Raw genomic sequence first — 25,384 nt, forward strand, 5'->3', positions numbered from 1 at the left:
CCTGAAGATGGGCTCCTCACTGCGCAGGGAACACAGCCTCACAGCAGGAAATGCTTCCAGATGGTAAGGCACACTGGTCATTCTGAATGGCCAGCAGTTCTCTGATGTGTACTTTCTAGCCCCTTACCTCTGTACCTGCCATTTCACTTGCTTCTGAGACCTCCTTCACCTGGCCGTCCCTTTCTCTGCCATCCGGGGTCAGGGGTCATCCTGGTCAGCACACCTTTCCCGGAAGCCTCCTCAGGGTGGCCTGGGTCCCCTACCTCCCACACTTACAGGGGTGCCCTGTGAAAACATCCACCCCAGCATTGACCACAGCTCCCTTTCTGCCTCCACTCAAAACCTCCAATTCTTCTGCTCCCTCCTCCTCCTCCACGGTCAGCCAATCACAGGACATGGCTGATTGGACCTCTTTGTGATTTCTACATCCACCCTTTCCTCCCCAAATTCCTGCTGCCACTGTTCAGATTCTCATGGTACCGCCTACTTTCTTCACCAGCAAGGCCCCTCTGCCTCCAACCTCAACACTGCACCCTCAGTGAGTGCCTGCGACCTGGCCTGAAGACCTGCCAGACCCATTATGGCCTCACTTTGTACCTCCCTATGACCCCATCTTTTAACAGATGGCTGTCTTGCAACTGGAGCTCCAGCAATGCCCAACCCCTTATTACTGCACCCCCACCCTGCTCTCTGCCACTCCGCCCAACAGGCTGTCTGCACATCTGTTCATGCGTTGTTCACGTGCATCTGAAACGCCCTCTGCTCCCATGGCAAACTCTTGCTCCATTTCCAAGGCAGCCTCACATTTGTTTACACTCTCCGAGAGGCCCCTCTCTGAGCTGCACCAACAATGCTGTCATAAGGCCCTGAAACAGCTCACTCGGTTGCATTCCAGTCTGCCTGTATGTTTCTGCCTCCCCAACCATGTAGGAGATTCCTGAAGGTGAGAAAGGAGGCATTCAGCCCACAGCACATGAACCATGGTCTATTGGAGACTTACATGGTTCCTGGTGTTTTTTTCCTTGCCATTTTCACGGCAGTCTCCCTTGGTTCCCAGGAAATCTTGCATTAGGGCACCGGTTGCAATGGGTCCCTTCTTCTCATGTGCTGTTATACATCTCTGGCACTGCAATTGCCTTTCCCCCTAGGAGAAGTGAACCTCTGAAGGCATGCATTGAGTCTTGAGCAGCTTTGTGGCCCTTTAATATCTACCGCTGGTTCATGGAAAAATGAAATGAAAAGATAAGCAAATTTTTTTTGAAATCCATGCATAGTTTTTTTGTAGTATACATTTTCTACAAATTTCTTAAAGGTCCTCATATATGTTTAAATTGTTGAGATAGCACAAAAGAATGAGATGTTTCATGTTTAATACTTAAGTCCTTTGATAAATCATTCAATAACTGAGTGATTAAGATAAACTAATTATTTATGTAGGTCTCACCTGATCAAGACTGATCAGACTAGATTTTACAAGCAAAACATATAACTCTTAATGTTAATAAAAGTGACCTTCTTAGGCCCAAGTGTGTGTGCACAATGTTCATAATCACTTTTAGAAAAAGGAAATCCCCCATCACCATGTGAGAGTAATAAAATTGCATGTATGGCAAATTAACGAACTATTAAAGTAACCAATTTCAGTTTATTAGATCATTATTAGGTGAACTTGACCAGACTGTGATTTATAATTCCTCTATAGCCAAGGGGAGGCTAGCTCACTTAGCCACCTCATGCCACAGAGGTCAGTTGAGGTGAGTCAAGTGCCCGTACTTCTGACAAGTAATTTCTCAGGCTTCACTTCCACACTTTAGATTGCTCCTTTCTTAATGAGCTCTTTTTTTTTCTGACAGGCAGAGCTGGACAGTGAGAGAGAGACAGAAAGAAAGGTCTTCCTTTTTCCGTTGGTTCACCCCCCAAGTGGCCGCTGCAGCCGGCACATTGCCAGGAGCCAGGTGCCTCCTCCTGGTCTCCCATGCGGGTGCAGGGCCCAAGGACCTGGGCCATCCTCCACTGCCTTCCCGGGCCACAGCAGAGAGCTGGACTGGAAGAGGAGCGGCCAGGACAGAATCCAGAGCCCCGACTGGGACTAGAACCTGGGGTGCCAGCACTGCAGGCGGAGGATTAGCCTAGTGAGCCGCGGCGCCGGCCCTCTTAATGAGCTCTTACAAACCCATGTGCTTATCCCAGTAAGGGATGCACAGCACTGAAATAGCTGAAAGATCCTAACTCCTCAATGACTCAACTAACAAGACATGCTATAAATGTCCCTGGATTCTAGTCATACTATTGTTTACAATGGGTATTTCTATTATTTAGATATTCATATGCTGCTTATATTAGTTACAAACTACTCTTCAAAGCAGTAAAATTCAAAGCAAATAATTCATGACTTGAGATAGCATGGTCATAATTCTCATCATTGCTAGGGAATAAAATTCACTTCAGTAATAGAAATGCAAACTCTTGTTAAAGTTATTTGGCTGGGAATTCATGACACATCATTGGCTTTATGTAAGTTCTCATTTTTCTCATTTACCTACATCTACTCTACTTAGTGATTTGTAATACTCTATTTGAAGGAATAAAATCACATTTCTTTTGCGACATGCTATTATTTACTGAATTTTAGCTGCACTCCATTGTTTTTTCTTGCCAATGCTTTGCAGAATAGTGGGGCTACTAGGTAGGTACCCTGCCTGCTCTGTTGGAACCTTCCAAGTGGAGAAGCAAATTAAAAAACAAAAGTGATAACATAGCAATAATGTATTGCAGCAGAGATGTACGTACATGCAACCTGAGAACAGAGGAACAATTTCTAAATCAGCCCTGGGAATGCTTGGGAATAGGAAAATTCAATGGGACCTTCCTAGAGAAGGTGCTGAGTCCAGTTGAGGTTAGCAAGGGAATAAAGTGAAGGAAGAGTGTGTTTGTTCCCTGGAGCTGCTGTGTAACAAAATACCACAAATTGGTGGCTTAAAACGAGCCAAGACTCATTATCTGTGGTCAAAATGTAGACAGGGATGGTTCCTTCCAGTGGTGCTGAGGAAGAGGGCCACTCTACCAGCCTCTGGGGACTGCTGGTGAGCCTTTGCCTCTTTGGATAGTCAGGCATCACTCCAGGCTGTCTAACTCTTCACCTGATTTTCTTCCCTGGGTGTCTGTATCTATGCCCAAATTTCCTTCTTATAAGACACCAGTCATCCGAATTTAGGACCCATTCTAACCCACCGTGACCTTTTCCTGACTTGCTTATATCTACAAAGACTTTACCTGCAAATAAGATCACAGGCAGAGGCACCAGGTAGCCCTGAATTTTAAGGAATACTATTAACACAGCACAGACGGCACTGCAGAACCTGGGAGCAGCATGGATGGAGGCTGAGCAGCATGGACATTTTTTGGCATCCTGAGATCCTTCCCAGTGATTGGATTGAAAGGCTCTGGAGGCCCTAACAAGAGGCATGAGACTGAAGAGGTAATAAGAGCTTCATCGCAAAGAGACTTGTGTGCTCCAGAACTTGAACTCCATCATGAAACATGCATGTTCCGGGGCCAGTGCTGTTGCATAGTGGGTAAAGCCTCCGTCTGAGTGCCCGCATCCCATATGGGTGCTGGTTCAAGTCCCGGCTGCTCCACTTCTAATCCAGCTCTCTGCTATGGCCTGGGAAAGCAGAAGATGGCTCAAGTCCTTGGGCCCCTGCACCCATGTGGGAAGAAGCTCCTTGCTCCTGGCTTCGAATCGGCACAGCTCCAGCCATTGCAGCCATCTAGGGAGTGAACCAATGGATAAAAGACCTCTCTCTCTCCCTCCCTCTGCCTCCATGTAACTCTACCTTTCAAATAAATAAATAAATCTTTAAAAAAAAATAAAAGAAATATGCAGGTTCCATTGAACGATTTTGATTCTGGGAGTTACATGATTGTATTTGCATTTTAGAAAAATATCCCTGGTAGCAGTGGAGAGAATTGGAGAAGGTATAGATTGGAGGCAAAGAGATTCTTGATTGAGTCCTTGAAATAATCCTGGCAGAAGAGCCTAAGAATCTGCATCACAACAGCAGTAGAGAGACTCCAATGGAGGTGGGTAGATATAGGAGACATTATAAAGACAGGATCTCTAAGACTTCCTGGTTAGTTAGATGTTGAGGACTAAAGAGGGAGAGATACAAACTGCGTTGAAGTTTCTAGCTGGACTGAAAGACATTTTCTGGGATAATTAAGGAGAATGTACATAGAGATGAAGGAGATGCATTTTGCACATATTTTGAATTATCGGTAAGACTTCTAAAAGCTGCAATTTTGAAAATCAGTAGAAGTTCTGATTGGAGATGAGTCTGAGATTTATGAACATACAAGTAATTGGGTCCTGCAGGTTGAGCATACACAGATGAGCAGAAGGTCCCAGAAATGAAATGAGGAGGAAAAAAGGAACCAAAAAATAGCATTAAGAAGGCTACTGCTGGGCAGTAATGTAGGGGCTGGGATTTGGCATAATGGTTGAAATGAATGCATCCTGTCTCAGAGGGCCTGGGTTCATATCCCACCTCAGGCTCCTGACTCCAGTTTCCAGAGAGGCAGCGTAGTCAGATGCTGCAGGGAAGTCAACAGCAAACATAAGGAGAAAAAAAGGGTTCACTTGTTTTAGCAAAGTCAAGTCATGGCGGTCTTAATGAGGGCAGCTTAGTTGCAATGATGAGAATTACAAGGGAATGAGCGAGATGATGATGGATTTGGGAGTGACTGTACAGGTGTACAGGAAGGGATGGTAGGTTGTCTTTTCTAGAGGCCAAATTGTGATTGAAGCAGAGCTATCCAGAAGTCGGTAATTGCGTGGGTTAGGAAAGAGTTTTTCTTGAAGATGGAGATTGGGGTATGCTGTGATTCAACTGAAGGGGAGAAATGAGGGTCTGCTGGGTGGGCTTGCAGGGAGAGGGTCTCTTCCAAATTAAGGAGTCTACTGAGGACATGTTTTTAAGACAGTTGAGGGGCTTCTCACACAACCACCTTTGTGAAGTTTTTCGTTAATATGGAATAAAAATCATTTCCCTCGTGCTCAACGTGATGGGCATTGTTTTGCTGCTCACCCTTCCGGAAGGTGCCCCTCTTTATAGCTTTCATGTTTCCTACTGGGGAATTGATTCTTCCCCTCTGTGTTTGGCCTTAGTGGAGCTGTCAGTCAAGGTGCCCTGCCCTCTCATCCTCAAGGACTAATTGGGCCTCTCTCCCTGGACTTTGGATCTGGAGCCTTTAAAGTCTGCCAAGGCTTAGGGGATGGGAGTGATTCAAGTTTATCCCAATCCCAGTGCCCTGGTTTCTTCCCTTATTGAACACACTTCCATAGGTTTTGCCTCAAAGCTTTAACTACCTGTTAGGCTGCTTAAAATCTGAGTCCTCATTGCTAGACTTAGGTTCAAATCTGAGTATGGCTACATCCTGAGGGATGTGGAACAAGTTACTTAACTTCTCTGTGCCCTGATTTCCTCATCTATAAAGTGCGGTGAATAAACAGTACCAACCATATAGGGCATTCTAGGAATTAATGTATTCCATGCTTAGAGTGGTGCCTAATCAAAGTAAGTGCTCTAAGTGTTGGTTATTATTATTCTAATAAATTCCTGTTCTCTGCAAGTCAGCCAGAATCATTTGCTGCTGTGTGCCACCAAAGAATCCTAATGGGCACCTCCTTTGTTCCAAATTACCAACATTTTAGTACATTGAACTTGAAAATGTAGATAAAATTAATAATTTCATAGAGATTTGATCACTCATGACAGTTTGGAGAGAAGAGAATTTGAATATGCCATTATAGCTGTGGCAAATGGATGAAAGCTCTCATGAGCCAAATAAAGGAGGTTAACAAGAGACATAAATGGCATGTTTGTATGGAATTTTAGAGGAAAAATTATGGGAGAGGATTATTTTTTAAGATTTATTTATTTACTTATTCATTTCTTTATTTGGAAAGGAGAGTATTAGAGAGAGAGACAGAGACAGAGACAGAGACAGAGAGAGACAGAGATCTTCTATCTGTTGGTTCACTCCTGCAATTGCAGCAATAACCAGGGCTAAGCCATTCTGAAACCAGGACCCGGGAACTCCACCCAAGTCTCCCAGGTAGATGGTAGCGTCACTCACTGCCTTTGAAAGCACATTAGCTGGAAACTGGAATGGAATTTGAGTGACCAGGACTTGAACCAGTGCTCCTATATGAGATGCTGGCATACAAGTGGCAGCTTAACCCAATGCACTACAACGTTGGCCGCTGGCTCCATAGGAGACTTTTCCAAATTATTTTGATACTACACTTTCTTTTAGCCATAGTTCACAATAACTTACTATATATCTTATGAGCAAATAGAAGAAAGGAGTCCCAAAGCTACAACCATAATTTACTACCAAAAAAAGACATTACTACCAAGAAAGGGGAAACACTGATTATATACATATTGAAATATCACACTGTAGCCCATAAAAATGTATAATTATTGTTACTAAAAACTTTAAATTATTTTGAAATATTTTGAGATAAGCCCACATTGGCTATAGAAATGAGGCAGATATGATAGATCATTTCTTATTAAGTTCATGGCACAATGGAAAATGCAGTGACTCAGGAATCAGATTTGGAGACCCACACCAAATATGTCCCGAAGAAATTAATTCTCACTGAGTCTCCATTTCCTCACTTTCTCCTGTCTCATGCTGAGTTTTTGCGTAATCTGTTACATGGTGGTATTGCAGCATGACAACTGACAATGGGGGGGAGGGTCCTGCTTTGGATGTTATTTGAGGGGGTCCCAAAAAGGTTCATGTGTTGTAAGCTTGGTCCCCAGTGTGGCAGTGTTGGGAAGTAGTTGGGTCATCGGGGATGCTGCCATCAGAAGGGATTTATGTGGTTCTCTTGGGACCCAGTAAGGTTTCTATGAGAGAAGACTGTTAGAAAAAGTACAAGCCTGGCCGACGCCGTGGCTCACTAGGCTAACCCTCCACCTTGCGGCACTGGCACACCGGGTTCTAGTCCCGGTCGGGGCGCCGGATTCTGTCCCGGTTGCTCCTCTTCCAGGCCAGCTCTCTGCTGTGGCCCAGGAGTGCAGTGGAGGATGGCCCGAGTGCTTGGGCCCTGCACCCCATGGGAGACCAGGATAAGTACCTGGCTCCTACCATTGAATCAGCGCGGTGCGCTGGCCGTGGCAGCCATTGGAGGGTGAACCAACGGCAAAGGAAGACCTTTCTCTCTGTCTCTCTCTCTCACTGTCCACTCTGCCTGTCAAAAAAAAAAAAAAAAAAAAAAAAAAAAAAAAAAGCCTGGCCCCTGAATCCCTCTGGCTTCTGGTCTCCCTGTTTGATCTCTTCTACTTGCACTCACCACTATGATGTCATTGAGGCCCTCATCAGAGGCTGTACCGATGAGGTCACCCAATCTTGGGCTTTCAGCCTCCAAAACCATAAGCTAAGTAAATGTCTTTTCTTTCTGAAATACTCCAACTCAAATATGTTGTCATTGCAACAGAAAACAGACTAAGACAGTGGGTAATATAGCTGTGAGATTAGGTAACAGCACCCAAGAACAGAAGAGGGTAGTGAAAAAGGCCAATGAATCCACCTGCAAAGCTCTGACATCTAAAGCTGAAGAGAAGGAGCTACCCAAGATGAACTGGGTAGAAAGACAGAGGAAGACACATAGAGGTGGGTCATGAAGGCCAAGATAAGCACACATGTGTTGCTACAAGGTCAACTGAGATGGAGGCAGAAAGTCATTTGGATTCATCCACATCAAGGTCATCAGCAACTATAGTGCATGCCAACTGGGATCTGGTGCTGAGGGCTGGGCTTTATGAGTCAAGATATGAGCAATTGATAATCAGACTATGGGTCCAGGGAGCTCAGTCACCATGGGCAGAGGGTGGAAATGGAGTTGGAAAATATTCTCATGTCCATGTCAGGTGGCCTAGCAGTCAATTAACAGGGCAAGATATAGTCATGCCCTCATTGCTGACAAGTAGTCTGAACATCAGCATTTTCTACTGACTGTACAAAATCCCAGAACATAGGGAGCAAAGGCACATGGTGCATCTGTTGGGTGGATTGAGGAGCAGGCAACCATGGAGAGTGACCTTTGGCTCAGAACAGGAAGTTCACATGGTTGCAAGGCAGGAAGTGTACAAGCTTGCTTTCCCTAGGGGCCTTAAGAGTCCTAGGGGCCCTGGTTCCTTCTCTGGCACACTCAGCTGCAAATCATCCCTTGGGGATGCTTGTTTTGTTCCTGCAGGTCATCTATGCCTTCTCCTGGGATCAGCCTCACTCCCACTTATAGACCATTCTGCCACTTCTCACATGAATTTAGCCCACAGATGGAAGGAATGATGGCCACCCTGGCCACCTTTGGAGCTTGGATCTGAAATTGCCAAACCACTTTTACAACACAGCCACGTCTCCAAAGGGTGTTGAGATGGACTCTTCTGAAGCCGTAATACCACCAGCAGCAGCAACCCTCCCCCTACCCCCCCCCAAAAAAAAAAAAAAACTTTAGTAATTTTAGGAGAAAAATTTTCTACTTGGGTTGACGGCCTCTCCCAAGATATGTGAGTAGCTCCTGTATCACAATGAATTGTTGAAAAGAAAAATAAAAGCATTAAAAGTGTTATAAATGAAAGCCATTATGCATAGGTCCATTCAAACCAGCGTATTTGACACAAATCCTTATGAACTTTCATTTCCCATCCCCTTACTAATATGGGGATGTTAATTGTGAGTTTCAGCAAGGGTTGCAGGAACTCATCTCCTGCTGGATTCTCAGCAGGGAGAACACCACCCAGCCACAAATAAGAGTAGGAGAAATGATGCCATCAACTTGGAACTCCATTGTGGGAGTAATGTGGAAGAGACTGGGAAACATGGGACTATGCTAACATGCCTAGCAATCATAATCTCTACATCCCCCCTATTTTAATACATTCATATTACCTTCCAATACAGTTCTGTTTCTTCTCTTTGCTTTTCATGGATGGGTGAGAGGAGATTATATTTTTCATGTGTAAGAGGTTACCTGTATTTTCTGCAGACGAACATGTAAGAGACACCTAGCTTTTTTAAAAAGAAAAAAAAAAACTAATTCTTGGTAGCATCTTTTTCAGCTAGCCTTTCTGCATATATAAGTAATAAACAAAGGCAAAAATCCAAACTCTAGGTAAGAATAGCAGTAACTAGGGCACTACAAATTCATCATAGGGGTCTATAATTAAGAAGGACTGCTTAGGATATCATCAGCAAAAGTCATAATTTTATTAAAATAAATTTTCCAAAAGGGACTTAAAAATCACTACATAGACATTATGTAGAATAAATAGTAAGTAGAAGATATATAAAATAAGATTATACATGATTATACCTGATGCACACTAGGTGCTCAGTAGATATTTGTGAAAGAATGGTTGGTATAGTCAAAATCCATTGTTAGGTTATTAGTTGCTCTGTGGTGGGGGAACAAGACATCTCTGAGCTCAGAGAAAGGGCTCACTGTTTGTCCCTGTTCTGCTAATTAAGGCAGGAATTTCCTGGAACTCATTTCTCTGGAGGCAGGTAACACTCACAGAACCTTTCCTTGAAATTAAGTCTGCCTGGCCTGGGTTAATTGTAAACATTATTCATTCTGAAACTGAGAGCTCTACATAAAACGGATCCTCTATTAAGATCAGTTGGGAAGATTGAGTTTTATTTTTCTGCATGAAATGTGTCAGCAAATATTAACCTGACTGATCAGGATCCCAGATTGCATTTCAGTGACGGCATTACAGTTCGTCATTGCTGGCAACGTGGTTGAAGGGGCAGACAAAGGTCTACTTCATTAAGGGAAGGGGAAAAAATTACAACTGAGGAAAGGGTTGCACAGTCATTTCTTCTGAAGGGCTGGTAGGAAATGGTGATGAGGAAAGAGAGCACGTTCTGCTCTTCCTCCCAGAATGGATGCAATTATTATCTTATTAACCAGGCCACAGAACTGCCAGAGCAAATCGTATCTTACTGCAGGGGAATCATTCTGAAGAAAAGGAAAGCTATCCTTTTGTCTTTTTCTCTGTTTTGATTCCTACTGATTCTAAGATACCCACATTAAGCTAAGGTCAAAAAACCTAGGAAAGATACTATTTAGAAAATCTAGACTATCAAAGCTATATACTTCATCAATGAAGACCTACATTTGGATATCCAGGAGCAAACATTTAGCCTAGCAGTTAACATGGCAGTTAAAATGTTCACTTCCCACATCAGAGCACCTGGGTTCATTTCTCAGCTTGGCTCCCAATTCCAGTACATCCTGGGAGATACTAGATGATGGTTCATGTAATTGGGTCCCTGCCACCAATGGAGGAGACCTGGCTTGAGTTGGTGACTCCCAGTTTCATCCTGGCTCAGTTTCAGTCTTTTGAAGGCATCTGATGAATAAACTAGCAAAGGGTAGCTCTCTCTGTTTTTCTGTCTCTTTTGCTCTGCTTCTCAAATAAATAAATTTAAAATTTCACTTGAAAATTGTGTCTCCAGATTTTGTCCTATTCCTTAAATCCCAGGCCCAACACTGTCTTGTAACCAAGCCCTCTTCCTAAAAAAGGAATTGCTTTATTCCTAAGGTGATTGCCTCCCACCCAACCCCTATGTGTTAAGTGCATACACCACACACTGTGCACTTGTGAATACACACACACTGGTGTTCTTGACTGGGAAGTGCAGAATCTATAAGAATGTAGTGTTTTCTGAAGGGGCTCCTTGGGCTACATCTACAGCACCTATACCCATTCTGCCTTGGTGGTCATATTTGGCACCAAATGCCAGCCATCCACACCTACTCATTGATGTGATGATAGCTAACCATTTCTAGGGTAAGACAGCAGCCACTTGGTCTTTACTCACCCATCTCAATGCTGATCTTAGCTATGGAAGCTTAGTGGGAGGCAGGCAACACTGGAGAGATATGGGGTAGAGAGAGAAATGCTGACATACATAAATCCCTTTCTATCCTTCCCCACTTGTAGCATCATCCCAGGAGGCCACAGGCCCTACCTGATACAGTAATTCCTGATCTTGATTCCTCATGAGCTGCTTTTCAACTTGCCCCTTATACCACTGTTGCCTTGGCCACTGCCACTTTCTAATTCCCATCTAAGCAAAAGGCTGAGTCAGGTAGTTGGGATTAAGGGCACACAGAGGCATGGTGTGGCAGATGGGAGAAAGTGAGCCCAAGAAATATGTTTCTGAGAGGGCATTCTCATGTAGGAAGCCAACTCCTCCTCCCTCACATGAGAAACCAACCTACCATTACCTGGAGTTGCATTCACCAGGTAGCTACAGTGCTTAAAATTGGAGGTTTCATGTGTTTTATTGAGATTATGTCTACAACAGGTGTTGGATAATACCCACTTAAAATAATTTTTCCAAGGTTAAACTATTGCAGCCATGCATTATATCCCAGAACATTTGTAGCAGAGTCAGATTAACATTCTCAAAATAATTTTGACTCTGTACATTGGAAGTCCTTTTAGCAGGAGTGATGGCTCACTTACCAGACAAAAGGCCCACCTAGACCGTCAAAAGTCCCAAAATAGAATGTACACCCCACCTCCATCTTGTCTGGCTTCTATATCGATCTGTTCCTAATTAACAGATAGATTGACTCCTTAGACTTGGGGTACCCACAATAATCTGTCATTTTTAAAAAGCTTTCCAGATCATTCTGAGGTATGGCTAAGTGTGGGGTCCACTAATTAAAGCCAGGCTTCATGTTGCCCAGATCAAGATGCTAATGCTCCCAAAGATCAAGTCTTGTGTCTTTTTAAAAAATATATATGTTATTATTTATAATTTATTTGAAAGGCAGAGTGACAGAAGAGAGCAATACAGAGAGAGGTATCTTTCTTCAGCTGGTTCACTCTACAGTTACAAGCCAGGAGCTCAGAACATAATCTAAGTCAACTGTAAGTTTGTCAGGGACTCAAGTATTTGAGCCATCATCTACTGCCTCCCAAGGAGAGCATCAGTAGGTAACTGGATGAGAAACAGTGTGGAGATTAGAGGATGTCAGCACCCCAAGTGGCATTTTAACCACTTCACCAAATATCCACCCAAAGTCTTTTATCTTCTAAAAAATGGTATACTATATATTGTCCCCCACTGCCTTCCTGTACATTTTCCTTGGGAAATACTTCCAGAGACACTGGAAAAATCACAATGATTACTGTCATGCATCATTCAAATGATTTCATCATTGTATGCACATCATTAGAGTTCATTTTCACAAAGCTAGATGGCACAGGTCAATCACTCCACACGACTCTTGATGCAATCAAGAGACATGGCAAACATGAGATGTATGAGAGCTGCCAGCATAATACCACATAATGTTTTACAGGAAACGTTTTCTTTATAAATAGAAGGCTTATTCTCATAAATAGTGATTGAAGTGGATAGTATTGTAAATAAACAAATGAGTGTCAAGTGGTATGTACTGTACATAATTGTGTGTGCTGTACTTTTATACAACAGGGCATGCTGTGGGTTTCCACCAGTATTCCCATAAGCTGTGATGTGTTGTACAACATTCAACAGCGACATCACTGGGTGATGGATATTTTTCAGCTCTGTTATAATCTTACGTGATCACTGTCATACACAGCCTGTCCTTGAAGATGCTGTGACATGGTACATGACTGAACTATCAAGTGACTGCCCTTTTGTACCATCAGTGCAAATGCCAGCATAATAAGGAAGGCAGTGACCTCTCAGTACTATCAGTAAAAGAATTTTGACCCCATGGACTCCCTGGAAAGAAGTGCTGAGCTCCCAAGAGACCTACATACCATAGCTTGGTAACTTTGAAGTAAACCAAGAGCTTCCTTGCTGTTAGCCTACAACTAATAAGAAGCAAAAATAAACATGCTCCATTTTAATAAGTAAAGATCAATCAACTTCATGTCAACAAACAAAATTAAATGTAAGTATGCTTCACTTTCATAGAAAAACATTTACAAAGCATTTCTTATTAATTTCTCTTCAATCACCAATCACTTATTAGGTGTGCTGCTGTATGTGCTAGATTCCTTGTAATGGGCAGGAAATGACATCACTCACTGGGCAGGGTCTTTGTCAGTCATGGTGAACCCCCATCCCCTCATTTGTCTCATCCTCCTCTCTGCCTTTCCCACTCTGTAATACTGTTTGTTTGGACATCTGTCTATCTTACCTCATAATGTGCTTCTTGAGAGCAGAGTCCATGTTTATTCATGTTGTGTCCTCATGCTCATTTCAGTACTTGATACACTATTGGTGTTTGATTTGTTGAACTGAATTGAACTGAAATTGGAAATAGTAATGAAGAAGATATGCCTTTTGCAAAGGACGCATATAACATATCAAGTCATAGATGTTGTACACACAGGTCATTTGCAGGGCATGTCACACAGATTTGCTTCCTAGAACAGAAGGTCTATCAAAAAGTGCTTCTATTATCATGAGGTATGTTTTCTAAAGTGAGAATATATCTTAGTAGTTACAGAGATGGGAATGATGGGTCTACTGTTGTACATTTGTTTTACTCCAGATTAACTTTTCTTCCAGCTTCTTAAAATTCCATCAATCAATGCAATATTCTGGTTTGATATGTACATAACCTTCAGAAGGTTCAAGCACAATTTGTGGATTTAAATCCAAATTTTTGTAATGATTAGATTAATGATATAGCTGAGATTGTCGATTTGGAACTTGAGAACAAATTTATTAAATTTGCAGATGACATAAGTAAGGTGCTATGTCCTTAATTTACCAAGCATTTTTTAAATTAAGAAAAATAAGTTATCTACCTCCAAAATATGATTCACTCCTTCTTTCTTGTTTCAGCGTTTCTAAAGCTCTAGATTCTGTGCTAGGTACCAGACAGCCCAATCTGCACACAGAGTTACTTCCTTAACCTGGAGCTCTGAGTTAAGTTGCTGTTTCCAATCTGTGGGTATCAGCTTGGGAAGCGTCAGTCAGCATTTTTAAGTGGAATGGAATAAACAGAAACTGTCAGAAGGATTGTTTTTATTAACATTTGATTTTAGTGAAATAGATAAGTGGTTGAAGATGAATGTATATACTGGGTTGTGATGTAATTTTTAAATTTTTTTTTTTACTCTGGCTGGTGTCAAAAAGAGCTTGAAATTCTCACACATAGCTCATTGACAGAAAAAGCTTATGTTATACTAAATATTCAGTTGAGCCAGAAGTCCATTAACCATAATCATTTTAAGACAATTAGAGGGGAGGACATCTACTGCGGAGGGTTAGATACCATTTGGGACACCTACATCTATGTTGGATTGTCCGAGTTTGAATCCCTGCTCTGCTCCTGATTCCAGCTTCCTGCTAATGGGACCCTTAGAGGCAGCAGGGAGTGTCCCAAGTAAGTGAGTCCCTGCCACCCACATGGGAGACCAGGATTGAGTTGCCACATCCTGGCATAACCCAACCTTGACTGTTGGCTTGGGGAGTGAATCAACAGATGGATACGCTTTCTCTCTCTCTCTCTCTCTCTCTCTTTCCTTTCTCTCCCCTCAAAATAAATCAAATAAAATTTTATATTAAATTTTAAAGATGTCATTAGAAAATTCATATTCAGGGGAAATGGAAGTCTGAGTTGACTACTCAGAGAGTGAGTGAGCATGTAAAAAACCTCTATTTTTATGAATCCCAGTCTCACAAGTGTTGTAGTAATGATGCCTGCCACGTTGGTATGACTAACCATGAAACCTGCAAAGGAAATTCCCTCTGGGTTCACTTAGAAATATTTCTAATTACTTATTGTTTCTCTTATGTGTATCCTGGTGCATGAATTTATAGGAAGGATGCCATAGCAAGCAAAAAAGTAAAATATACCAACTACATGCAATGTATATAAAGGGCACTTTACAAGTTCATGGGAAAATGGAATTAAAAGATACATTTATTTTTGTGCAAAAGACTTTTGAAATCATATTTTTTGTACTATGCATTTTCTAAGAACTTTTTAAAGATCCTTCGAAGGAAGAATACATTTGACAGAATAAGAAATAGATGAATAATTTGCATTTCCAAACAGTGAGGTACTACATTTGTCTGACAACTTTTCTGAGTTATTTAATTTTTAGTTAACTCATCATTGTTTTCTTGGCATAAAATAAAATTGCAATGGGCTAATTTAATCACCAGGTTTTAGTTTTTTAAAGATTTACTTACTTATTTGAAGAGAGAGTGGCGGGGGGGGGGGGGGAGTGTTGGCCACAATGTGCTGGGATAGGCCCGGCCGAAGCTGGGAGCCTAAAACTCTGTCCATGTCTCCCAGATGAGTGCAAGGGCCCAAAAACTTGGGCCATCTTTCTGCAGCTTTCCCAGTTGCATTAGCAGGGAGCTAGATCAGAAGCAGAGCAGCTGGAACTTGAACCAGCATACCCATGTGGAATGGCAGCAGGTTAGAAGCAGACTTAACCCATAGCGCCGCAGCACTGGCCACACTCCCTAGATTTTTAAGGGACCCCAGGAATCATCAATATTAATCTAACTCCTTGATCACTGAGGAGCAGCACCACTACCATACAAAAGGGAAGCCCTTTTATCTACTTCCTCTCTTCTTTTTACCCTTTTAATGGTGAAGAAATTACCATACTCTTTCCTCACTTTATACTTTATAAGGTCACCATGTATTCTGTTTTAGCAGCTTGGTAGTTAATTGGTCTTCAGAAATATTTTCTCTTAAAATGAGAATTAAAGTTATTCAAGCTGACTAAAATAATTAATCAGTGAGGACAATCATTTTGGCACCCCAGGTTAAGTCACTGCTTGCAACGCTGACTGCCCACATCAGAGACCCAGTCGCTCTGCTTCTGATCCAGCTTTCTGCTGATGTACCTGGGAAGGCAGCAGATGATGGCCCAAGTGCTTGTGCCCTTCCTCCAATGTAGGAGACCAGAATGGCTTCAGCCGGGCCCAGCCCTAGCCATTGTGGATATTTGGGGAGTGAACCAGCAGATGGAAGGTCTCTCTCTCTCTCTCTTTCTCTCTCTCTCTGTCACTCTGCCTTTCAAATAAATTTTTAAAAAAGAATAATTCTCAGGATACATGATAGTGAATAGGTAAGTAAATATGACATTTTACAGGAATACAACATTTACTTCCTTAGTTCCTTGAATATAGGAATGCCTCAGAGATACCATGGATTTTGTTTCAGATCATTGCAATAAAGCAACTACCACAATAAAGCATGAATATTTTGTTTTCCAGTGCATATAAATGTTATGTTTACATTGCTGTGTAGTCTGTTTCATATACAATAGCATTATGTCCAGAAAGCAATACATGTACTTTAATTTAAAATATTTCCTTGCTAAAAGGAAGCTAACAATCACTGCATCTTTGTTCAGGGAGTTGTAATGTTTCTGCGACAGAGGACCCAGTCTTGTTGCTGACTGATCAGGTAGTGCCGTTGAAGGCTGGGTGTCTATGGAAATTTCTTAAAACGAGACAGCAGTGGTGTCTGATGCATGGATTGGCTCTTGCCTTCACAGAAGCTTTATCTGTAACATGCAATGCTATTTGATAGCATTTTACCCACAGTAGAACTTCTTTCAGAATTGGACTCAATCCTCTCAAATCCTGCTGCTCCTTTGTCAACTAAGTTTATGGAATATTCTAAATCCTTCGTTGTCATTTCAACCATGTTCACATCATCTTCACCAGAAGTGAAGTTCATCTCAAAAAACCACTTTCTTTACTCATCCGTAAGGAACAACTCCTCGTCTGTTAAACTTCTGGCAAGAGATTGCTGCAATTTGGTCACTTCTTCAGGCTCCACTTTAAATTCTAGTTCAGGCTCCACTTTAAATTCTAGTTCTGCTGTTTCTACCACATCTGCAGTCTTTGACCCTACAAAGGCATCCATGATGGTTGGAATCAATTTCTACCAACTCCTGTAAATGTTGATATGTTAAGCTCCTCCACTGAATCACAATACTCTTAATGGCATCTAGAATAGTAAATCCTTTCCAGGCTTTCAATTTCCTCTGCCCAGATCCATTAGAGAAGTCAGTACCTATGGCAGCTGCAACCTTATACACTATATTTCATAAACAATAATATTTGAAAGTTGGAATTATTCCTTGATCTGTGGCTTGCAGCCTAGATGTGGTGTTAGCAGGCATGAAAACATTATTCCCTTCAGGTATCTCCATCAGAGCTCTTGAATGACCAGGTGCATTGTCAGTGAGTGGTATGATTTTGAGAATATTTTTTCCTGAGCAATAGGTCTCAATAGTAGGCTTAAAATGCCCAGTAAGAGGCCAGTGCTGTGACATGGTAAGCTAAGTCTCTGCCTGCAGCACTGGTATCACATAAGGGCACAAATTGGAGTCTGGCTGCTCCATTTCTGATACAGCTGTCTGCTAATGGCCTGGGAAAGCAGTAGAAGATGGCCAAATTGCTTGGGCCATCATTGGAGAGCTGGAAGAAACTCCTGGCTCTTATCTTTGGATTGGCCTAATTCTAACCATTGTGGCCATTTGGAGAGTGAACCAGGAGATGGAAGACTTCTCTGTCCCTCCCTCTCTTGGTCTATAACTCTACCTCTAAATTAATAAGTAAAATCTTTTTTTAAAAAATGCCCAATAAACCATGTTGTAAACACATGTGCTGTCATCCAGACTTTTTCCCCATTTATAGAGCACAGCCAAAGTGGATTTCATGTAATTCTTAAGGATTCTAGGATTTTCAAATGTAAATGAGCATGAAGCCACCAACTGCATGAGCCCCTAACAAGAAAGTCAGCCTGTCCTAGCAAGCCTGGAAGCCAGACTTTGACTTCTCCGCTGTAGCTATGAAAGTCCTAGACAGCAGCTTCTTCCAAAAGAAGGTTTTCTCATCTGCACTGAGAATCTGTTGTTTGGTGTAGCCACCTTCATCCATTGTCTTAGCTCAGTCTTCTGGATAACTTGCAGCAGCATCTACATCATCACTTGCTGCTTCACTTTGCATTTTTACCTTGTGAAGATGGCTTCATTCTTTAAGCCTCATGAACCAATGTCTACGAAGATTCAAACTTTGCTTCAGCAGTGTCCTTGGCTCTCAGCTTTCATTGAATTGAAGATATTTAGGTTAGGCTTTGGCTTAAGGAAATCCTATGGATGGTTTGGTCCTCTTTCCAGATCACTAACACTGTGTCCATATCAGTAATAAGACTGTTTTGCTTTCTTATCATCCGCATTCAATGGAGCAGCATTATGAACCCCTTCAAGAACTTTTCCTTTGCATTCGTAAGTTGGTTGTATGGCACAAAGAGGCCTACCTTTCAGAATGTCTCAGCTTTTAACATGCCTTCCTCTCACGAAGTTTAATCATTTCTGGCCTGTATTGAAGTGAGAGACATGTGACTCTTCCCTCTACTTTCCCTTGAAGGCCATTGTAAGGTTATTAACTGGCCTGATTTGGACATTTTGTGTCTCTGGAAATTGGGAGGCCCAAAGAGGATGAGCAATCAGTACTGTGGTCAAGACACATGATATTTATCAGTTACGCTCTCTGCCTTACATGGGCACAGTGCATGACTCCCAAAACTATCACAACAGAAACACTGAGGGGCACTGATCACACAGGCAAAATCATAATGAAAAATTCGAAATATTTTGATGATTACTGAAATGTGACACAGAGGCCTGAGGTGAGCACATGATCCTGGAAAAATAGTGCCAATAAACTCGCTGAATGCTGGGTTGCCACAAACTTTCATCTGCTGAAAAAGCACAGTACCCACAAAACAAAGCCTGATAAAAGGGTTATGCCTGTGTTTGGTTTAAATGTGGTGCCATGGAGCCTTGCTGCTATAGGAAAACGTTCCATTCTGTCCACAAACATTGTTGAGTACCAATTATGTGTCAAACCACATTGCAAAGATCAAATTCTTTTGTTGTGCATAGCTAACCATTTTCTTGAGAATTCTTGTGGTATGAGGTATAGTTTTTTCAACACTTGAGTAGCCTTGAAGAACCACATTCTGTTCTATATAAAATATCAATGTGGTTCTAAACAATGGATATCTTAACCTTAATTCAACCAAAATGTCATTTAGACATAATTACAGCTCTTGTGTCCTGCTTGCTCAGGTGAACAGTTTCTGTAATAAATTTCACAGTTGAGAGATTAAGCCTTAGAAATGATTTGTTATAAAAGTAATGTGAACAAAAACACGCTAGCCGTTTAGAGGAGATAGGAGAAAGACTGGGCATTTGGGGTTTGTCAAGGGGGCAGGGTAGACATTGAAACACAGATCCAGTTCCAAACAGATGCCCTGGAAGAGAAATTTAGTGATATACTATGGTAGTAATATTTTATCTTTTTAATAGTAATTGCTTCCCTCATTCAGCATAGTAGGATGCTGGAGAAATTCATTATTACTCAAATGAAATATTAATCCCATTTGTAGAAGACATCCAACAGGATCCTTCCAAAAGGAAGAAAAACAAACATGAATCACATACACAAACCGTAATTTGTAGCAGAACATTAAATACTGTTTTGAAAATCTCCCCTCAAGCAACCAATGATTAAGCTAAACGTGTAGAAATCCCTTCTGGGTGCTGATAAAGTCTCTCTTCCCACTTCTGTGCACCTTGATCAGTCTATATATTGAACATCCCTCAAAATCATATATACTTCTCCTTCCAACTGATAGACCTAAACTTTATCTTAGAATAACTCAAGGACTTTAGTAAAGCTTCACTCCTGTTCTTGCTTTCATAGCCAATTGCTCAATTGTTTGACAGTTTCCATGGTGCAAATATCCCCATCATGGCCAATTTCAAGCTACCTGCCTGATGCCACTGGTTATGGACTTGGGGAAAAGATGAACACAGTCATCCATGTGATCCAGATCTGCCACATGATTGGTTTGTAGGCCTGTTGTTCCCATCTTTCACCTCTGAGGTACCTTAGTAGTGGCTCCAGAATTTCTACACAGAAGGAAATTGCAGGACCAGCCTAATTGGAAGGAGAGGCTCCATGGTAAATGCACTATTTCCATCAGAATTCATGTTTACTTGGAGTGATTTTGGGAACATGGGGAGGAAGAACCGAGATAACAGTAGCTAAATGTCCCTCATCCATGCATTCACCCACCCTTGCCATGACCCCACACAGGACTAGTCTAGCTTTGTTCTCCATGCTTGAATTATCTTTGCAGTCTCTCCAACTTTATCCCTATCACTCTGGCTTGAAATCTTGGCCTCACCCCTGATTCTCTCCCATGCTTGCTACATGCCGCAAGTCAGTAAAGGTTACCAATGTCAGTTCCACAACTTTCATATCCCTTTTCTCTTTGTATGCCTACTAACAATACTGATGGTTCCTCATTACTTCTTGTGTGGCAATAACATCAATTTATCTCCACACCTGTAGATTCTTCCCTGATAATCTGTGCAACTTTAGATGGCTTCCTGTGTAAACTTCCTGATTTCACTGGCCCATTGGAAAAAGTCTAGTAGTTTCCTACTGCCTACCCAAAAATGCCAGATTTGTTAACAAAGCCATTAAAGCATTCCAGTCTCACTCAATCTAACTTGTCAGCCTTTATCTCCCAATAATCATAAATTTGTGTAATTGCATACCACTGCCAATGGCTTTATAAATAACATCCAAGCCAGGCCCATCTAGGTGTTTTCTAGATAAATATTTTTAACGTTACCCCAGCATATGAGTATACTAGGCTGAAGAGTTCAGAACAGCCCTCCTTTCCTGGAATAAATGGTGTATTCCCCTGTATCTATCAATTTCTTTATCTGACTTCCTCAAGCACTCCCTCCTATATACATTTGAAATCTTTCCTATCATTCAAGGTCCAATGCAAATACATTTTTCACCTGCAGAATTTCAAAAACAGAAAGATGGGATAATACTTCCTAAAGTCAAAAGGAAAAGAGAAACAACTGGCATCTATATGGTTTAAATCAGAAGCCACAGAACACCTGGGGCCTAAATAGAAAAGATTATAGAGGAGCTATGATAAGCCTTATGAAACCACTTTAATACTGTTGAACCCAGGCCATCCTGTGCCTCCATGTCAGGGTGACAGCCAATCTTCTAAAGCTGGCCTCATACTATGCAATAGCAACATACCAACCTTCCTCAACCAGTAGTGTCCAGTTATATATGGGAGACTAGTGTAGAATTGGTTTAAACAAAGTAAAAAGCTGCCATAAAGCAGAAAACCCAGAGAATGCACTGAGCTTAAACCAAAAAATTCACCTGCGGAGAGGAACAGTCTTCCTAATGCGGTACTATAAATATTCTTAGTAATAGGAAACTCAAAGATTTAACTGGATTAGAAAAATGGAAAACCTTTAGACAATGGTTTCTATTTAGTAGTAACTTGCTTCTCCATTCTTATTCTTCTTTACATTTTGGATACATTTCACACAATCAAAATAAGTCTGTTTCCAGGGTTTTTAAAACACAGAAGAATAGAGTTTTGAAAGATATCCTTACCATATTCTAACTCATTAATATTTTAGTATTTTCTCTGCATATTATGCCTGATGTTTCAAAAAATTCATGGAAAATAAAATAAAAATATAAATTTATTTTGGTGCAAAAAAAATTGAAATCCATGCATAATCTTCATAATTCACATCTTCCATGCACTTTTTGAAGACCCTTGGATTTCAAAACTCTTTGCACCAAGATAAACTCATCTTTCACTTGTATTTTCTATGAACTCTTTGCCATCACCTCGTATTTTTGTAGCTTGTAGCATCACAACTTATTAACATAATTTATCAAAAATGAGAAATTATAAAAAGGAGACATATAGACTCAAGATTTTTCTTTCAACTTAAAACATTCGAATTTGGGTCCTTCTTTTGATACACCTTTTGATGCAAGACCAGGTATTTTCCTTGAGAATGGAATCACTGATTGGAATTGTATATTGTCTTTCTTACACAAACTCGTAACTGAGCCTCAATATTTTCCTACTTCAACTGTGTTACTGTGAAGCAAAACAATCCTAATGAAGAAAAAGAATGCTAAGTGTTTACTATTATTTTCCTATCTTTTGCATCTGTCTCACTGTTAATTTTTTTCTGCAACTCATCTTTGTCAAATTTTTCCTAAGGCATTCAACTTAGTTTCAAAGAAACAAAAACGCTTTTGCACTTGCTAATCCTTTTTATGTAATATAACTGTTGTCAAATTCTACAGTGACAATAATAAGAACAAATGGCATCATCATAGTTTTAGAAGAACTACTGATCCTTGATCTTCACACAAGGGAAATAATAGGAGCAGACCTGGGCAGGCCAGCCCTAAAGGGATCCACCAGCCGCTCACAGTTCCATTAGTCATGGGCCTTCTCAGTAAATCCATCACTGGAAATGGAAGGTTAGTCGGTTAGGTGAAGATTATTTTGAGATCTTCTACTGAAAAATCCTATAGTGTACTCCATTGTACATTAAACCCTTCCCTTACCAGGTTTTTGGTTTACTATCTTAGGCTTAATTCCCAGAGGTGAGTTATTAGTTCATGGGCTACATATCTGTAACATTCTTCATCTGTTGGTCAATTGGTGCTACCAAAGCAGGGCTGAGACTGCTCCTCTCACCCAACTCTTACAGTCACTGAACATTATTTTTACTCTTTGCCAACTCAGTAAGCAAAAATGTGGTGTTATGTTAATTTTTCTGAATGTGGTATTACATAATGTGGTGGTTTTCAACTTTGCATGCACATCCATTTTGCCTAAGAAATGTCTTAAAAAGTTTGCATCTGATAAGCTTAGCTATAAAATATATTACACTGTTACAAAATGAGGAATGAGAACAGTGTGAAAATTTGTTTTCTGCTTATAATCTATTATAAAATGCTGGCAGGTAAATTATATTAGCTTACAACAACAGAAAAAGGTGGTAAGCAGGAAAGGTAGTAGGGAGGAAGAGAGAAAGGGAGGCAAGAAAGTTGGTCCAGCAATAAGATAGTAAATAAGCATTAGCTCCAATATTATTTGAAGTGGAACATTTTTTTTTTTGACAGGCAGAGTAGACAGTGTGAGAGAGAGACAGACAGAGAAAGGTCTTCCTTTGCCGTTGGTTCACCCCCCAATGGCCACTGCGGCCAGCGCACTGCCGATGCAAAGCCAGGAGCCAGGTGCTTCTCTTGGTCTCCCATGAGGGTGCAGGGCCCAAGCACTTGGGCCATCCTCCACTGCACTCCTGGGCCACAGCAGAGAGCTGGACTGGAAGAGGAGCAACCGGGACAGAATCCGGCGCCCTGACCGGGACTAGAACCCGAGGTGCCGGCGCCGCAGGCGGAAGATTAGTTTATTGAGCCACAGCACCAGCCAGAACAATATTTTAACCCTAGCCACTGTTACCTTAGTGAATTCATCACAAAGTCTTAAATATTCCAGAAAAAAATACAAAGAACAAATATAGTTATAACTATGCCCTAGGTTGCGAAGACAAATCTAAATGGATATTATTTCATTTTTGCTATTTTTCTATACATTTATTTATCATTACCTTTCCTCCAGGTATTTTAAACAAAAAGAGTTATTAAATCAGTTATTCAGAAGTCTGCAAAGAAGCAACCCAATCTAGGGATGGAACTAGAAATTTCCAATCTCCAGACTTACATTTTTTTTACTTTATATTTATTTGACAGAAACAGAATGAGAGAGATGGAGAGAGTGTGCCCATCCATTGATTCAAAACCAAAATGCCCTCAATGGCCAAGACTTGGCCGGACCAAAGCTGGGTGCTAGGAACTAAATCCAGGTTTCCCAGGTTCCTGGGTAACAGGAACCCAAGTACTTAAATAATCACCGCTGCTTGCCAGCCTCTAGATCAGCAGGAAGCTGGAGTCAGGAGCCAGGTATCAAACCCAGGTGTTCTGACACGGGACATGGACAGATTAACAGGGATCTTAACCTCTAGGCCAAACACCGACTCCAGGATAAGTTTATCTTGATTAAAATAATTTTGAAATCCCGGAGTTTTTCTCATAATACATATTTGCCATGAAACTTTAAAAACCCTTTGTAGACAGAAATACACCAATTATTAGTAAAATGGTGCGGTCTTATCTGTGGTGCCATCTAAGCCCCAGACACCATCTTGGGCTCTGGCCCCATTGCCATATTGCACATAAGCTTCAGTCCTAAGCCCAGCCTGGCTCACCAGATGTCAGGTGACTAAAGGGCCCAATCACAGGCGTCAGCTCCACCCCATCCCTAACAAGAGGATTAACTGCTCCCACTTCCCTACCCCTTGCAAGAGTATAACAGCCTGCTTCCCCACACGTGTGCTCTCTCTCTCTCTCTTTTTTTTTTAGTTTTTTTTTTATTTTTATTTTTTTTAACTTTTATTTATTGAATATAAATTTCCAAAGTACGATTTATGGATTACAATGGCTTCCCCCACATACCGTCCCTCCCACCCACAACCCTCCCCTTTCCCACTCCCTCTCCCCTTCCATTCACATCAAGATTCATTTTCGAGTATCTTAATATACAGAAGATCAGTTTAGTATACATTAAGTAAGGATTTCAACAGTTTGCTCCCACACAGAAACATAAAGTGAAAAATAATAGATGATTTTTTTAACTGATGATGAAATCAGATCAGACCTATTGTCATGTTTAATCCCAGTGAGAGTCAAGTTGGGAGTTGATAATTTCTTTTTTTTTTTTTTTTTTTTTTTTACAGAGGATCAGTTTAGTATACATTAAGTAAAGATTTCAACAGTTTGCACCCCCATAGAAACACAAAGTGAAATATATTGTTTGAGTACTCGTTATATCATTAAATCTCAATACACAGCACATTAAGGACAGAGATCCTACATGAGGAGTAAGTGCACAGTGATTCCTGTTGTTGACTTTACCAATTGACACTCCTGTCTATGGCATCAGTAGTCTCCCTATGCTCCAGTCATGAGTTTCCAAGGCTGTGGAAGCCCTCTGAGTTCTCCGATTCTTATCTTGTTTAGACAAGGTCATAGTCAAAGTGGAGGTTCTCTCCTCCCTTCAGAGAAAGGTACCTCCTTCTTTGAAGACCTGTTCTTTCCACTGAGATCTCACTCGCAGAGATCTTTTGCCAGAGTGTCTTGGCTTTCCATGCCTGAAATACTCTCATGGGCTTTTCAGCCAGATCCGAATGCCTTTAGGGCTGATTCTGAGGCCAGAGTGCTATTTAGGACATCTGCCATTCTATGAGTCTGCTGAGTATCTCACTTCCCATGTTGGATCACTCTCCCCTTTATTTATTCCATCGGTTAGTGTTAGCAGGTACTAGACTTGTTTATGTGCTCCCTTTGACTCTTAGTCCTTTCATTATGATCAATTGTG

General features: G+C 41.3%; 1 protein-coding gene across 5 annotated transcripts in view; it reads left to right on the forward strand.

Moving 5' to 3' along the window:
• The window catches only part of GPRIN3 (GPRIN family member 3), an 81,849-nt gene that overhangs the window by 28,522 nt on the left and 27,943 nt on the right, over positions 1 to 25,384 (forward strand). The window contains exon 1 of one of the 5 annotated variants that reach the window (XM_089302632.1): positions 12,573 to 12,982. The exons of the other annotated variants lie outside the window; for them this stretch is intronic. The gene's annotated coding sequence lies outside the window, so the exon portion shown is untranslated. Of the gene's footprint in view, positions 1 to 12,572; positions 12,983 to 25,384 lie in introns of those variants that run through there. 5 annotated transcript variants of the gene reach the window in all.

The sequence above is a fragment of the Oryctolagus cuniculus genome, chromosome 8 (assembly GCF_051225735.1).
Source record: "Oryctolagus cuniculus isolate XC-2025 breed Fujian yellow rabbit chromosome 8, ASM5122573v1, whole genome shotgun sequence".
Taxonomy (NCBI): domain Eukaryota; kingdom Metazoa; phylum Chordata; class Mammalia; order Lagomorpha; family Leporidae; genus Oryctolagus; species Oryctolagus cuniculus.